General features: G+C 37.0%; 1 long non-coding RNA gene across 1 annotated transcript; it reads right to left on the bottom strand.

Annotated features, from left to right (window-relative positions):
- Positions 1-1,508: 1,508 nt before the first annotated feature.
- Positions 1,509-13,097, bottom strand: LOC113908787. The gene is made up of 3 exons (XR_003515592.1): positions 13,013-13,097; positions 3,976-4,062; positions 1,509-1,669 (listed from the first exon to the last, which is right to left on the bottom strand). It is a non-coding gene; the product is annotated as an uncharacterized LOC113908787 (long non-coding RNA).
- Positions 13,098-15,233: the final 2,136 nt, after the last annotated feature.

Below are 15,233 nucleotides of genomic sequence, written 5' to 3'. Positions count from 1 at the left end.
ATGATTTTATTAGCACGAAGGCTTCCCCTTTCATGGTCTTCCTAATAGCCAAAAACTTCCATTTATCAATCTCAGAAAGGAAAATACAAATTGGAAATTGTCACTAAGACTTAGCATATCATTCAGGACAAAAACTATCAGTTTCAAGAGAAAGACTCAGAAGACTTATAGTATCTATCATACCTTCGAGACTTAACCAGAGAAGACGTGGTAAAAGATGCACCCAGACCTATTCCATCAAAGGAGTGATCATTCTCTTTGTTTTAGTGCAGAACCATATACTAGACAAAAACTATACATGATTTTTTATTCTCCTGTGATTATTTTGTGCAAACTGGAAGTGTAGCCATCTTTCAAATGGGCTAGGGTTCAGGAAAGCTTTCCTGGTGGAAACCTGTCCTGTTCTACCAAAGTTAAACATAATTAGGTAGCTAGAATCAGTTTTATTCACCTTATGCAAGATGAAGGAAAGATACTGGATAGTCAGGAGAAATAAGATTTATTTAAAACCTCGCGAAGATGCTATAAGTCATACACACATTGAAGACCTAAGGTAAGGGGGAGAAGAATGCACATACCCCCCAACCTAAGGTAAGGGGGAGAAGAATGCACATACCCCCCAACCTAAGGTAAGGGGGAGAAGAATGCACATACCCCCCCAATCTGTTTCTTTTTGCTGGTTGTAAAGGTAGTTTTAAACTTAAGAAGGCCAAAATAACATAGAGTAGTGTGAATTGGATAAAGGTCTCTTTCATCCTGACCCTGTCTATATTGATAATGGTTTTATGTGTGCCAATGAAGCCATTTAGAGAAACATGCTCAGCTGATTCTAAAGGAATAAAGTTAAATCTACTTAAAAAGTCTGAGTCACATAATAGAAAGCATTACAACACTTAGATGGAGTATCTATGTGACCTTTGACAAGTCACTTCCTATATCTTGTCTATGATCTGAGAGATCCCTTCCAGTTCAAAATCTTCAACGACTCACACAATGCTAGTTGATACGTGGTTCCTGAACCAGGAGCAACAACATCAGTAGAAATGCAGATTCTTAGACTCCATTTCAGACTTACAGAATCAGAGTCTCTGGGGGTGGGAGGTTGGTTTTAGCAAGCTCTCCTGGTGATTCTTATGAAAACTCAAGGGGAAAGCACTGCTCTGAGACATTTTAGTGACAGTTGGAAACAAGTAGAACACACAAACAAGTAGGCTATCAGGGAACAACAGAAAGTTCTGAAGGAAGATGGGGTTTCTCTCTGGGTATAGAAGCAACCACCGGACAAAGTTGAGAATACATTTCTTGTTATGGTAGAAAACATTTTGGCTCAATCTAAACAGCAGTGAATGGTGGTGGTTGTCCATTATGAGGTATTCTTTTCCTTTGTCTTATAAAAATAGTGGTGTCACTAGAGTGCACTCTCACTCTGACTCCAGAACCAAGGAAGGTGGAAAGCTTTGCTAATAAAAAAAAAAACCTTAGCAAACAATACCTGCTTTCATGTTCAAGGTGTATTTTCCCTCTGTAGCACTCTGGAGGCTGGTGCCGCTGCCATGAACTTTCTCCAGTTTCTCATCTCCAAATGCCCAAAAGCCTAATTTTCTTTATGACACCCAAGATCACACTACAGACTATAACATTGCCAGTCTTCTAGCCCTGACACAGGCTCCTGCAAGGAAAAGACTCTATGGTGATAACAATAATCACTTTCTTATCACACAAAGAAAACTCATGATTCAAACAAGACTTTCCCCTGGCACTTATAATATCAGCTTTACTGTACCTGTGGCCATATAAAACAAAGCAAAGAAGAGAGAAGAGAATCAACCAGGAAAACATACCAGGAGCAAAATAAAAAGGTGATGGCCTCCACAAGGCAAAGGAATGGCACAATCCAGGAAAGGGGATCTGATGGCCAGCAAAGACATTCAGCACAGCTGAAACCAAGGAGAAGGCCCACAGTCATGCTACCCAACACTCCCTAGAATGTTTTTTTTTTTTAAAGATTTTATTTATTTATTTGAAAGAGAGAATGAGAGAGAGAGAACACATGAGGGGGGGAGGGTCAGAGGGAGAAGCAGACTCCCTGCTGAGCAGGGAGCCCAATGTGGGACTCAATTCTGGAACTCCAGGATCATGACATGAGCCGAAGGCAGTCGCTTAACAACTGAGCCACCCAGCGCCCTAGCATGCTCTTATAGAAACAGTTTACTCCATCAGCAGTTCAAGAGTTTAATTCTAGCAGGAAAAAAAAAAAAAGAATAACCTCTTTAATCTTGAAGATGGCTAGAGTAACAAAGCATTACTGCCACAGGAAACCCACAATAAATCCTTATTGAATACGGGAATAAATGAGTGAATGAACCAATGAACCAACAAATGACAACTTGTGCAATGAAGTTTTTTTCAAATACAAAATGCAATACAGAGGAAGGAGATTTGATCCAAGTTATTCGAATAGGGCAACCACTATTATTTTCCCAGTTGATTGTTTGGAGATAAAGGGAACTTTGAAAGAACTATGGGTATACAAACAGATTAAATGTTCAAATGGGAAGGTGGCATATCATTGTTGTAAAGAGCTCAGGCTTTGGTGTCACACTGCTGTGTTTAAATCCTGACTTTGCCATTTGGTAGACAGTTGTTTTAACCTCAATAAATCTGTAAAGGGGGAAAAATGTCCCCATCCCATGGACTTGAATAATAATTATAATTATACCCATAATTTGATATAATACTTCGTAAGAGCTCACTTAATCATTAACCCATTATTATTAACACTGTAATTATCAAGCATTATATGTCACTAAGGAATTTTAGAATGATGCACTTGTCTGAGAGAGAGAGGACAAATACTGTTTGTTTCTCTTTATCTAAGGTTTTAATGGTTGACCAGAGAAAAGGGAGAGACTTTTAAGGGAAGGAGACAGCTTGGTCAGACCCTCTTACCCATATGACAATAAGAACTAAATATTTTAGGAACTAAATGCTGAAACCCATGACTTTCAACAAAATGAAGTTTATTCCCAGACACCAAACATGTTCTCCTCTACACACACACACACACACACACACACACACACACACACACACACACACAAACACACACACATACACACACACACGAAAATTATTATGTCTGGGCTAAGAATAAGGAGTCAGAAGATGAAAGTCACAATCAGAGAATATAGAGTGTTCAGGTTAAAGAGAAAATGCATATCACAAAATGCATATCCTCTAGTGCACCCCAGATCATATGAAAGATTGGGCTTTTGGACTGAGCAATTAGTTACAAAAGGGAAGAGAGGAAGGAAGGGAAAGTAAGAGAGAAAGAGAGACAAAAAAAGAGAGAGAGGAAGGAAGGAAGGAAGAAAGAAAAGAAAGAAGGAAAGAAAGGAGGGGAGGAAGAGAATAAGAAAAATTCTGGCCTAAAGAAATAGTGCTGGGCGCCTGGGTGGCTCAGTCGTTAAGCGTCTGCCTTCGGCTCAGGTCATGATCCCAGGGTCCTGGGATCGAGCCCCACATCGGGCTCCCTGCTCAGCGGGAAGCCTGCTTCTCCCTCTCCCACTCCCCCTGCTTCTGTTCCTGCTCTCACTGTCTCTCTCTGTCAAATAAATAAATAAAATCTTTTAAAAAAAAGAAAGAAAGAAATAGTGCTGAGTTTCCAGAGTTAGCAAGAGAGAAGCGATCTCTTCCTAACAATACTATTGATAAAAACTTGGTACTTAGAGGGAACTTTTAATTAAGTATGTAAGCAAGGGCTTATTTTTTTTTTCCTGAAGAAAAGTAATCAGGGCTCTGACATAAAGATGTGACATTCCAGAACAGTAGGTTGGGAAACAGTGTAAGAGAAAGAAAAGGAAGGGTATCAGAGATTGAACAGAGGAGAAAACTAGACTCACACCAGTAGATTTAAAAAATCTATTATTTCATGAGAAATAAAATTTGGAATTATTGTAGAATAGTTTGACATACCTGGGATTTATGTAGAATTATGGTTATGACAGTGTGTAATAATCACAAAATAGCTCTGTGGTACTCTTTCATTGATGTGGATTCCTTCTTTAAAAAAAAAAAAAAAACAGTTTTTAGTTATGTGAGCCATTCTGTGTCAAAGAAACCTTCCAAACAATGCCATACATATTTATCTGATAGGGTGATTCTTTCCTGAAAATTAGAGACAAAAATGAGATGACTAGAGAAGATAGAATGCACTAGAAGGGAATCCTTAGATAATATTCTCTTAAGCTAATTACTTACTTACTACATATTATGCGTTTGTGGAGACTTTCAACTATTGACCACAATTAACATGCCCTTTTTTTCATAGAACTCCAATTCTGTGTCATACAAATAGTGCTGATATCAGGAATTGGGCTTCCTGATGCTGAGAAGTATACCCTAACTACTATCTCAGGTTATACTTCAGAAATTAATGTTAATAGATGAGAAAGCACCCAATATTTTCTGAAATGAACTTGTGCCAAACTTTATGCTTCCTATGAATTATTATTACTTATTTCTGGAAAACCCTTTATGATTTAGGTATTTTTATCATCCCTTATAACTGTTAAAGAAACTAATGCAAGGGGCACCTGGGTGGCTCAGTCAAATGGGCATCTGATTCTTGGTTTTGGCTCAGGTTGTGATCTCAGGGTCTTGGGATGCATGCTGGGATGGGCTCTTCACTCAGCGGGGAGTCAGCTTAAAGAGTGTCCCCCTCTGCCCCTCCCCCTACTCACATGCTCTCTCTCGCTCTAAAATAAATAAATCTTAAAAAAAAGAAAGAAACTGAGGCAAATACAGATTAAATAAATTGCCTGAGGTCACAGTGATGCAAGAGCTGAGTCTCTAAAACACACACTGAGCATATGCTTAAAAGCATATTAAAATATGGTTCAGTGTATAAGTTGCTTTCCTAGTTTATTTTTTATTTTACTCAATACCTTTTGCAACTTGGACACTTATTCATAATATAAAATAATTCTGGAACATCTATGTGGAATATCAACTGCAGATATTTTCCCTAAATATAAATTGGATTACTCATAGTGAATTAAAAAAACAAAAAGCCAGATTGTATTCAGTAAACAAAACAAAAAACTCAATCCTTACATTCATCATTTCTACTCCCGGTAAATAAATCAAATAAAGTAAAGCATCATTCAAAATACCTTAATGTGAACTTTTGCCCTTGACTCATTACAAGAAATACTTTTTATCACTGAAAATGTGTCTACTTTGTCTCAAATAGGCATATTTTTGAGTCTCAGAAGAGCTCACTTTCTTTCATATATTTAGGCCAAATGAAAAACATTATCTATCAACTGCTAAAAGCCTTTGTAATGTTGTTATCAAAAACACAAACTATGGTTTAAGTCAGAGTTGACAGATTAAGAAATAAAAATAAGGGACACATGGTTAAATTTGAATTTTAGATAGACAATGAAATTTTTTAGTGTTAAGTATATGTTCTGCAATACTTGTGGGGACATACACTAAAAAATTATTTGATGCCTATCTAAAATCTAAAATTGACTCAACATCATATATTTTATTTGGCAGCCATAGTATAAGAAGTCAAAATAAATCAAATAATTCGTAAAATTTTTGAAGATAGATATGTCAGATGTAAGTCTTCCCAAGTGATAAATTGACTCCGGTGAACATAAAAATACAATATATACATATTTACACTGTGGATTAATCATTTTCATATTGCAGCTTCATTAGCTGCTCAAATGCTTCCTGATGAGCTCCTTTTTCATGTTTTTTTTTAAAATAATTTTACCCTTTATTTCTTTCTCCTGGATTATCATATTTAATGTGGTGACACTGGAACATTTTTTTTTTTTAAAGATTTTATTTATTTATTTGAGAGAGCTAGAATGAGAGAGAGAGAGAGCACATGAGAGTGGGGAGGGTCAGAGGGAGAAGCAGACTCCCTGCTGAGCAGGGAGCCCGATGTGGGACTCGATCCCGGGACTCCAGGATCGTGACCTGAGCCGAAGGCAGTCGCTTAACCAACTGAGCCACCCAGGCGCCCCAACACTGGAACATTTTTATTTCATGTTTACAAAAGGGAAGTACTCTGATGAATAATTAAATCTAGGATGAGAAATTTTTAGAATTGCCTTAGATGAAGAACTGTTGTGCTGTTTTACTTTACTTTTTAAAGGGTGTATGTACAGACATCAGCCTTCCTTCCTCAAATCCTATTAAGATGAGATAAACCAAAGGCAAGTGACAAGTCTCCATCTTGTCCTCACACAAATTCTGTTAAGAGAACACCAGATCTATTCTTTACAAGATTATTTAAGGAGGGAATCAACCCAAAAAGATGTAACTGAAACATCACTATCTGGAACAAAAGGTAACTGACTTTGTTTCCAGAGCCGTTGTTATGTGAGAAAGAGAAGCTTACTTTATATTCTGTATATCTAATGGTAAAATATTCTAATGAATTTTTTTGACAAGTTAAATTGAAAACAGTGGTAATTCAGTAGCTAGGATCACATTTGTATTTGTTTTAACATTCCAAATGCCCAGCTTTGGATCCTACTGATAATAATAGCTACTATTAACCGAGTTCCCTTTTTATGTCTGCTTTCTGTGTTAATTGCTTAATAAGAGTTATCTCCTTAAACCCACCAACACTATGAAACAGATGGTAATATTGTCCTCATTTTATTCATTAGGATACTTGCCTAAAGTCATATAAATAATAAGTAGAACTTGTACAAGATACGGTCCTAGGTGGAGAAAACATTATGACCCCCTATAAAATGGGACAAGAATAACAAAATCTACAGAGAGAAGACACTGAATTAAGCTGAGATACATCTTTCCGGTTTTTGATTGATTAGTGCCAATCCCAATAAGTACATAAAAATAATTGTATTTTTTTAAATCATGATTTGAGAAATTGCCCTATGGAAATAAAAGAAGTTGTAGAAGCTAAACACTCGCAACCTGCTTGTCTTTAAAGAACTAATGTGGACTCCCCTCTGTAATGATTCTCATCTCAGCTGCCTTTGGGAACTCCTGGAAAGCTTTAAAAAATTACTTATTCCTGAGTCCCCTGCTGGAGACCATGACTGAATCTACCTGGCTTACAGCCTGGGTATCAGGCTATTTTAAAGCTCCCTAATTGCTGGGTGGCGGGGGGAGGCAAAAAAACCCAAAAGACCACTGTCACTACGTGCAGCATTTGTAGGCTAAACCTTAATGCAACTGTTTACAGCAGTTTTTGCAAGTGTCTGAACAACATTCAAATTGATCCTGGCAGCTTTTCTAGCTACTGTATATGATGACTAAAAAAATACATTACTTTGAACAGATATCTATTCCATCTTCTTATTAGAATGCACAACTAGAAAAGTAGGTTTTATCTGTTCCCAGAAGAGGGTGAGAAAGAAAGAGGGACGTTGTAAAGTACATGGATATACAAAAATGTTGCTTAAAATTTCAAAAACAACAACAATCATAATAATAAAGTGGGAAGATACATCCTCAAAGACCGACATTTCAGAAGACTGCCTTGTTTCTCAATGTCTGAGGATAATACTGCAATAATTCCTGTCCCCAGCCCCTAGTTCCCTAATTCCAAATTCTTTTTGGCATTCTTCTGAGAAAACAAACATACCCATGCATAAAGCCTTTAGTCCCTTCAGGTTCCCAGAAAGCAAATTAGTCCACATAGTAGATTAGAAATAGAAAAAGAAAAGTAGGGGGTGGTGAATTTGGTGGTGGCAGGGATAGCAACCAGATGATTTAAGAATGTGTGAGTGGCTGTTGGCAACAGAGATTGGCTGTGAGCTTTGATCCCCTCTGGGTTTGTTGGCTGTGGAAGTCCTAATTATGAACATAATAGATAAGCTCATCATGGCCACAACAAGCTACTTAATCTGGTTCTGCTAATAAAGGCCAATTAAGTTTGCATTATGAAATGATTTCTAGAATTGAAGGTAGGTGGACTTTTAATCATGTATTGTTTGAAAACACTAAAGATTTTGAATCAAGGGCTCAAAACATTATCTTTGGTATGTGGTAATAGTTCTGATCATACCAAAATTGTCTTCTGTACTTAAAATAGCAAATCAATGCTAAATGGATTCAAATTGTTATGTAATTTGGATACAGGAGATTAGTATTATGTGTTTATATTATTTCTTCTTCTAGACGTCCCATTATTTCTGGTTAATTTTAATCAAGATACCAAATGGCCCTTTATCTCTATTTTTTTTCCCCAGAACTGATTTTGACTACCTAACATTTGTTTGAATTTGGATTTAATAAATGCCTTCTCTTCAACCCCTACAGCTAAGCTTTTGAACTAGTGGGTTGCTAATGAAGATACATAAAGATAAAGAGGAAAGAGGAACATTGGAATTACGTATATTAGGTCTGCAGTGTCTAAAATGTCTGCAGTGCTTTGATTTCATTCTAGCTGCCTGTGGAAGTAGAGATGAATACATATCAAACAGCTTAAATCATAGTCTAATATCATAGGAGAAAGAGCCTCAATTTTGCTACAGATCCCTTACTGTAAACACAATTTCCAACCAACAGAAGTAGAACAACTGCTATCTAAATTCACATGTTGGAATCCCTCTACTTACTTATTTGTGTTTGTTTGATTGTTGGCTTTGTTCTGTTTTATTAGGTTTTATTTTTAGAGGCATATGGAGAAGAGTAAAGTATGTTTCTCTGTAGATGTTTAATAGAATTTTGTTGGACTAGTGGATTCCAGTGTGAATCAGAGTATCAGTCTTATAGCACTGATTCTCAAACTCTAGCATGATCAAAATCTCCTGGAGAGCCTGTGAAGACAAGGATCAGCGCTCTTCATTCCCACCATTTCTCATTCAGTGTTCCTAGGGGAGCACCCAAGAATTTATATTTCTAACAAGTTCCTAGGTGATGTTGATACTGCTGGGCCAGGGACCATACTTTGAACCACAGATCTATTAGCACCTATAAAACAGTAACATTGCATAGTATAACACACAAAGGCATGGCCAATTTAGTCAGGACCTAAAGTCTCATTTGATTCACTCTAAAAATATGAATCCACATGAAAAAGAAGTATGTTTATGGCTTCCCTCATCAAACACATTAGATTTTGTAACTTCCAAGAACCAGTCCCACACAAGAGAATGTATTCTGTGCCAGTACCCAATTTCTATCCTTCTGTCTAAATTTCACTGACATTGATGGTATTTATATACTTTATCCTCCCACTTTTCCTTTTATTATTATTATTATTATGACCATTATTACATCTATACCATCATCAGGAACAACTAAGGTAACATTTTTTTAAAAGATTTTATTTATTGTGGACATTGCTGCAAAAAAAAAAAAAGATTTTATTTATTTATTTGACAGAGACACAGCGAGAGAGGGAACACAAGCAGGGGGAGTGGGAGAGGGAGAAGCAGGCTTCCCACCGAGCAGGGAGCCTGATGTGGGGCACAATCCCAGGACCCCGGGACCATGACCTGAGCCGAAAGCAGACGCTTAACAAATGAGCCACACAGGCTCCCTGGTAACATTTTTTTTTTTTTTTAAAGTTAGGGTCTAGAAGGTAAGCTTAGTGTTAGTGATCTAACTCTGTTCCTAAATGCCTAAATCTCAGGGTCACTGGGTAAAATAAGACTCATCCTCGGGGCACCTGGGTGGCTCAGTCGTTAAGCTTCAGCCTTCGGCTCAGGTCATGATCCCAGAGTCCTGGGATCGAGCCCCGCATCGGGCTCCCTGCTTGGCGGGAAGCCTGCTTCTCCCTCTCCCACTCCCCCTGCTTGTGTTCCCTCTCTCGCTGTGTTTCTCTCTGTCAAGTAAATAAATAAAATCTTAAAAAAAAAAAAAAAAAAAAAAGACTCATCCTCTAAGCCCAAAGATGGGCATAACAAGCTTTTATCACAGTTCTTAAAATTACATTTTGAAAGAAATCCCAGATTCCTGAACAAAGTTTTTGCAGAACTAGAGGTACAAATGATCCAAAAGGCCAGGGCTTGCTTAATAGGAATCCAGACCAGGAATGCAGAGCCATAAATCCTTATGCCCCTGACAGCAACAGGATCATTGAGGAAGTTAAAGCTGACACATTAAACAACCAAGCAAAACGAAAGCACAACCCTTCATCTGGGGCAGATGGATACCAGGGTTTCTATGACTGTTATCACTTTAATCAAACAATCAAATCTGTTTCAGATACCTCTGCACTCCTCATACATATGGACGTGGAATTCCTGGCCAGTCCATTCTTACTTTACCGTTAGAAAATTTCTCTAGCAAATGTTTCCTGCCTATGCTAGCCATATGTTACTGGAAGGAGGTCTTCATTGAGCTTGGTCCTTCTGGAGATAGTAACTGCAAATGATGGATCACAGAGATTATGAAAGGTTAGAGCAGGAAGAAACTGTGGAGATGAGCTAATCTAATTTTGTCATTTTACAGATGAATACATTTAGGTGGAGATGAGAGAAAGTCACAAGGCCAGTTAGCGACAAATAATATAGGAGTGTTGAATTGTGCTTCTCTACCTGGTACATTTGCTCTTACTCAATATACCTTCTTAAGGAATTCAGTTATTCTAGAAAATGCCCATCAAGACTGGCGTTATTTCAATGTCTGGAAACTGAAAATGGATCTACTTGTTTTTTATATTGTATTGTGTGTTATGATTCTATTTCTCAGAGGAACAGAACCAATAGGATATATAGATATAGATATGTAGGTATAGATGTCTCTATGGAGAGGTTTGTTTTAAGGAATTGGCCTACATGATTGTAGTGGCTGGCAAATGTGAAATATGTAGGGAAGCCCTGAAGATTGGAAATTGAGGTAAGACTTGATATTAGTCTTGACTCTGAAATCTGTAGTGCAAGCCAACAGCCTGGAAACTCAGGCCACGTTTATAATTTGCAGTCTTGAAGCACAATTGCTTCTCTATCTGGAAACCTCAATTTTTGCCCCTAAAACCTTCAATTGACTGGATGAGATCCACCCACATTATAGAAGGCATTCTGCTTCACTGTAAGTTTACTGATTATAAATCTAATCACATCTACAATTACTTTCACAGCAACATCTAGACTATTATTTGACCCAACAACTGGGCATGACAGCCTAGCCAGGTGTGCACATAAGATTAACCATCACACGTTGGTTTATTGCCGATTCCTAAACGTGTGTTTCATTCAATTGTCTACATGACTAGAAAGTCGGGTCTAAAGTAGTCACCCCTTACCCATGGAGGATACATCCGAGAATCCCAATGGATGTCTAAATCCACCGATAGTACCAAATTCCATATACACTGTCTTTCCTATATGTACATTCCTATGATAGAGTTTAATTGATAAATTAGGTATAGTAAGAGATTAACAACAATAAATAATAAAATAGAGTAATTATAACAACATACTGTAATAAAAGTTATGTGAATATGGTCTCTCTTTCTTTCTCAAAATATCTTAGTCTACCATACCCGTCCTTTTTCTTGTGATGATGTGAGACAATAAAATGCCCACATGAGGAGATGCAGTGAGGTATGCCTTGTGACACAGTGTTAGGCTACTACTGTCCTTCTGACGTATTGTCAGAAGGAGGAACATATGCTTCCAGATGTCCCATGAAGAAAGTGAAACCGCAGATAAGTGGAGGCTACTATATTTAGAAAGCACCAAGTTAAAAATTGCCTAGGTTAAACACGGTTTCCTAGGGTGGCCTTAGCTGATATTGTACCTTCCATCAGTGTGATTCCTCTCTATATTAATTTGCACCAATCTTTGAGTGAAGATAAGGACTTGGTTAATTACCACTCTAAAACCTCCATTCATATAAGGGGTCTTGATAGGGACAGAGTGAAGATATCTAAATATCTCAGTATATAAAAATACTTTATAAACTGTACAATTTTACTCATCATTCATTTTTAGGTGATCTTCAGGGGATGGAGTATTATCTAAGTGTTTCTTTTTTTCTATCAGAAAGGCAACTAAAAGTTGATTCTTTAGATTGAGGGAGAAATTGACATGGGTCATCTGAGATCACAATAGAAGCCTAAAACGCTGGGCTTTTTCTATGTTAGTTATGAAGAATATTACCTCAGCCTATGTTTATATTAAAGTATGCTTTTAAAGGAAAGCTGTCCTAAAACATTTTTGATGTTTGCACAGACTCATGCATGTAGAGATTATTGTCACGTGTAGAGTTCTTGCCTTTCCCGATATCCCTCGTCCCATCACTTCCTGACACCGCCCAACCTGTTCCTCCACCCCCCCTGCTTCCTGCAGAATTTACAAACATGAACTCTGTGGGAACAGCCTGCAATCTATTGAAATTATGGAGAAATTTTTCTATCTATTCAATGGGAGCCTATTAAAAATTTAAAGAACATTGTCTCAAGTAAACTTTTCAGTAATGATTGGTTTACTCGCATCCACCAGTTTCTTTCTTATTAAGAAAAACCTCGAGGGCGCCTGGGTGGCTCAGTTGGTTAAGCGACTGCCTTCGGCTCAGGTCATGATCCTGGAGTCCCGGGATCGAGTCCCGCATCGGGCTCCCTGCTCGGCAGGGAGTCTGCTTCTCCCTCTGACCCTCTTCCCTCTCGTGCTATCTCCCATTCTCTCTCTCTCAAGTAAATAAATAAAATCTTTAAAAAAAAAAAAAAAAAGAAAAACCTCGAAAGCTCTCTTCTAAATTCAGAAATCATATATTCACTACTCTTCTTTGGTTTAAAATGTGTGTAGATATAACCATACAAAAATCGTTTATTTCACTATATTGACATTTTGAGGGGGGAGGTGCGTATTAGGAAATACATGTTAGGTCTGGAAATTATAGTCATAATTTATTCTAAGTTTAACAAATTCAATACTAGATTTTAACTTTCTAGAATTATATTTTTTTAATCACCCAAAATTTAGAGTACAGTTTTTTTCTTTTCTTTCTTTTTTTTTTTTTTTTTTTGCTTTGTTTTTAAAGAGTAAAAAGATTAATTTACCTGAAATGTTGAAATCTCACACCTCGGTCTTGGCTCCCACAATCTCATTGCTTAAAAAATGCCTGCTTGCTGCTGAAACACTGTGTTAAGTGTCATGACCTCGATGAGGGCACCAATGATCGTACGTACTACGAAGTCTTATCCTACTCACTCCCTGACAACATTCTGTTTCCTGAACTGCAGTATCTCATTGGGAAAGACAGACATGCTAGGCACCTACTCTGTGTCAGGAACTTGCTCAACAGTGAAACTTCAGAAAAGTCTTAAGTTGAGATAAAGAGCGTCATTTTACAGATTAAGAACTGAGTGTTAAATTATATAAATAACCCAGGGCCTGACAGTTTGTAATATGCAAACACAGGATTTAAACCTCTTACTAGTGAGCTGTTTATATTTATTCATCCACTTAGAGCTCTGTCAGCACTAAATAAACTGTTCTATTTATCTGTTTATACTCAACTCCAAGTGCAGCCCATGACACATAATAATTACTTGATGAATCTTGGGTGATTGAATGAATGAATGAAGTTTTTTTTTTTTTTTCTAAATTGAAGTCTTTCACAGTCAATTTATAGAGATTTACAACGTGCTAAATCTCAAACAGATAACATTTATTTCCAGTACCCCTATCCTTCCTATTTCAAGGTTTCCTCTAGAGGTTAGTAGTTTTTTACCTTTGACACCAAGTTAACACATAATCTTCTTATTGTGAAAAAATGGAAAGGTTATCATGACATTTGATGGAAAAAGTCAACTGAAATAATACATTCTGTGAAATACAACTGTCAAAGCAGAAACCCAACACTGTTCTTTTATTTCTTTGCAAAACATATATACATTTAGCTACAGATAATTAACATTTATAAAAGCCATAAAAGCTCACCTGCAACTTCTGGCAGGTAATTAGTTGGATGAATTGATTAATGTACATCTTAATCACTTATAATAGAGTGGCTTAGTGTGGATGTGTACCTGTTTTGCAACCCCGTACAGAAAAATTGTCACAAGTTTAGTGTTATGTCAGTTCAGCTTCTCAAAAGAAACCCACGAAATCTTCTATGATTATGACTAATTGCATAAATATCTTTTCAAACATAATACATTTGGGACATAAAATCTGAAGTGATATGTGCTATTAGAATTCCAAGTTAATAGTGAACATAAAACGATGGTATCCAAAAGCGCATATGTTAGATTATGCTACCAAAAATTAAGTGATATGTCACTTACCTTGTGTCATTTCCAGTGAGAATTTAAGAATCTATTATGTTTATATGCTATGGGCTACTGAAGGCATGTTAAAGACTCTATTATGCTTATATGCTATGGACTACTGAAGGCAGTTAAGATAATTTTTGAAAATGGTTTTAAGAAAGGAATTCTTTGAAAATTCCTAAACTTGGTTTTGGGCCTTTCCAGATATTTTCCTAGAACTTAAAGATATTTGAAGACTCCTTGTAGATGAATATATATATAAAGTATTTAATGGGAAGCTAATTACTGAAGAGATTTTTAGAAAGCTAAAATCAGGACTTTCATAAAACTATTCCTAAAACCTGGGCCAAAGATTTTATTAAATCATTAATTAATGAGGGAAACACTAAGATGTCATAGCTGCCTGGGAGGGGAACCCAAAAAGCACAATTATATAGGCAGCCAGAAATTGTGACAGTGAATTTATGATTATTTCCACAATTAGATCAATATTTACAGGCCGATAATCAACAGCATTCCATGAGATAGAATTCTTGCATTTCTTTGCATTGGAATTATCTCCATTATTATCAGATTTCTATGACTTGCAGAGTTGTAAATAGCTCAAGGACAATAAAGATAAAAAATATGCCATATGGTAAGCTTGACAGGATACTACAGTCCGTGATGTTTTTGCTCATTTCAAAATCTTTTACAGTATGCCCTGATACTTGAATAACACATCTTGGAAAAGTATTTTTGGTAAACTATTAGTTGAGTCTCTGTGGGACATGGGGTGTCAGATGCTATGAAGGCTCTAGAGAAGGCAATGAGGCTACTTTGCATGAGATAAGAGAAGACTGCATCCGGCTTCTAAAACACAGTGTTTGAGGTAGAAAAATGGGGGAGCCCACGAATGGGGAAGTTGTAATGCTCAGTGGGCACCCCTCACCGACTTTTCTGACGTCTGAATTTCAACACACCGAATAAAATGACAATACTTTCTGTGTCTGGATTTGCAGGAAGA

Source organism: Zalophus californianus, chromosome 6 (assembly GCF_009762305.2).
Source record: "Zalophus californianus isolate mZalCal1 chromosome 6, mZalCal1.pri.v2, whole genome shotgun sequence".
NCBI classification, from domain to species: Eukaryota; Metazoa; Chordata; class Mammalia; order Carnivora; family Otariidae; genus Zalophus; species Zalophus californianus.
Note: the sequence above shows the minus strand (reverse complement) of the source record. Positions and strands in the feature narration are given on the sequence as shown.